This window comes from Chrysochloris asiatica, unplaced genomic scaffold (assembly GCF_000296735.1).
Source record: "Chrysochloris asiatica unplaced genomic scaffold, ChrAsi1.0 scaffold00050, whole genome shotgun sequence".
Taxonomy (NCBI): Eukaryota; Metazoa; Chordata; class Mammalia; order Afrosoricida; family Chrysochloridae; genus Chrysochloris; species Chrysochloris asiatica.
In genome coordinates this window covers 19,081,115-19,084,012 of record NW_006408568.1, presented here as the reverse complement: position 1 = coordinate 19,084,012, position 2,898 = coordinate 19,081,115, and positions in this window count along the sequence as shown.

Here is a 2,898-nt window from a genome sequence, read left to right as displayed (position 1 = left end):
ATTTGTTGGAGTATAACTTTTCAGAGTATTCTGTTATTATCCTTTTGGTTTTTCTTTGGTTCCATTGTGACATCACCCATACGGTTTCTAATGCATGTTATTTGTGTTGTCTCCCTCTTTTCTTTTGTTAGTTTTGCCAATGGTCTGTCAATTTTGTTAACCCTTTCAAAGAACCAGCTTCTTGTCTTGTTAAGTCTTTCCATAGTTTTCACTGCTTGGTCTTGCCGTTTGGTCCTGCCCATTCAGCTGACTCTGGGCCACAGATCCCGGCAGATTCAAAAGTACGTGATTTCTTACTTCTGCTATGAATTCCACTAGCTATAAGCCTTCAAACTTTTTAAATATTCCTAGATACATGGTTCAGAGTTTTGTAGCCCTGCCCTGAACTCACTTTGCCTGGTATTCTGTGGTATTTCTGCTGGCTGTTATTAATTTTTAATTGCATTTCATTACAATTATAAAATATGTCCCTAAAATTTTGCTTTTTAAAATTCACTGAGACTTGTTGTTGTTGTTGTTAAGGGCCATTAGTTGATTACTACCCATAGCGACCGTGTAGAGGGTTTCCAAGGAGAAGCTGGTGAGCTTGAACCACTGTCCATGCAGTTCATACAACTTTGAAGTCTGACACATTAGCCCACAGCACCACACCAGGTCTTATAACCTATCAATTGATCAATACTGTCTTTGCAATTTTGATAGTCCTGAATATTCTTACAGCCCTGCTCAATTTTTTGAAGAGTAAGATGTTTCAGACCTACATCTTTCCTACCTCAAATGTCTAGTCAGCCATTTCTTCAAAGAGCCTTAGTTCTTTTTGGTGAAGAATGAAATTTAGAACCCAAATTATGGGTACCAGGAGTTCTCCTTCCCATTGAGGTGTTGCTGTTCCCTGTCTCTTTTAATGGGCTGACCTAGTAAATATTTCTGTGCATACATGTATATATATACACACACACACATTTTAATCTACATTTATATACTTACAACAATAAAAACTGTGAATTCACACTGTCATTCCACTTCCAATTTTAGTCCAACCTAACAAGACACAACTTTTTTTCTTTTACATTTGTAACTTCCTCTATTGAAAGTAAGGCTTGATTTTATTTGACTTCCATTATCTTTAGTGTATTATTTATGTAATCAAATCCCTATTTTAATAATATCTTTAACTACAGGATTAGATTTTTCCAACAATATATAAGAAAGACTATTATTGAGAAACCAGTTACTGTAGGCTATGAAACCAATTATATTGTTATAATGTTATTTAAAATGAGTACTATTGTACCGGTTTAACAAATGAAGAAAAACATAACTTGAAGGTTCAGGTGTTTGTGGAGTAACCTAAAGAAAACTAAAAAAAAACACAGCAGTTTTCCTCACTTAATAAAATAACTCCTAAAATACTAACACATATGATTTTTTTAATTAACAAAAATTTAAAAATAATCCTTTAAAATTCATTAATTTACAGAAGAGAATTAATGGGAATCTGGGTGTGGCACTGTGGGTTAATGCACTAGAATGCAAAGCTGTTTGAACTGCAAAGTTGGTGGTTCAAACCCACCAGCTGCTTCTCTACATAGGGTCACTATGGGTCAGAACCAACTTGATGGCATTTAACAACAACAACAACAATGCTGCAAAAGAATTCTTTAGTGTATTTAAGAGCACAGCAAACATGTCAATTTGAGGACTAGGTGTGCTTCACCCAAGCCATGGTATTTTCAATAGCTTTATATTCAAATGAAAGTTGGGCAATGAATAAAGTAGACAGTAGAAGAATTGATGCATTTGAGTTATGGTATTGGAAAAGAATATTAGAGGTAACATGGACTTCCAGAAGTAAAAACAACAAATCTGTGTTGGAAGAAGCACAACCAAAATGCTGAGAAGCCAGGATGATAAGACTCAGTCTCACAAAGAGACTTTGGATATGTTATGAGGAGAGACTGTCACTAGAGAAGAACATCATGTTTAGTAAAGTGGAGGGTCAGCGATGAAGAGGAAGACTCCAAAAGAGATGGATTGATACAGCAGCAGCAAACATGGGCTCAAACTTAGCAACAATTGTGAAGATTGCATATGACTGGGCATGTGCATAGCATCACTATTGGTCAGAGTTGATTCAAAGACACCTAACAACAATAACCTAATGTGCTTTTTGTGATTATTATAGAATTATTAATGCATATTTTTCATTTATCTATTAAATATTTACTAATATATCTAAATGCAATATACCATACCAAATACTGTATTAATCGTGCCCCTCAAAAATGCCACTTAAGAGATTTTTGCTAAAGTTCTCATGCATTATCAAAAATAGCATGTAGGGCGGAGAACAAACAAGATGGCAGATTGGGTAGAAGTGCAGTAAAGGAGCTCCGCCAACAACAACACAGAATACCCGACCGAGCAGGCTCAGGAGACGGTCCCAGAACTTTGAACCACATATAAAGGAATATTTAGAAGGTTGGAAGGCTCATAGCTGGGGGAATTTGTGGCAGAAGCAAGAAATCTAATGCTTTCTAGTCTGGGACGCTCAGCTGCTCCAGGAGCCGCCATTTTGGGTGAGACCACATGGGGGAAGGATCGGAGCGGCCACAGACACCTGGCAGAACCGCTGAGATAAAGGTGTATCTATTCATTGGTCCCTTGCTGTCTGTGTACCTCCATTCAGGTGACTATAGGGGTGCCTGAGCTAGTGGGCACCCCAGCCCCACCCTTGGAGGCTGCCACTACGCATGCACACAGATCTTCTCAAAATTTAAAGAGACAGTGTCCAATTAAAACCAAACGGCCACAGCCAGCCCTGAACTGTTTACAACTAGAAAAACGTCCTAAATGGGGATTGTGGAGTAGGATAAGCAGACAAAAAAGGAAATAAGC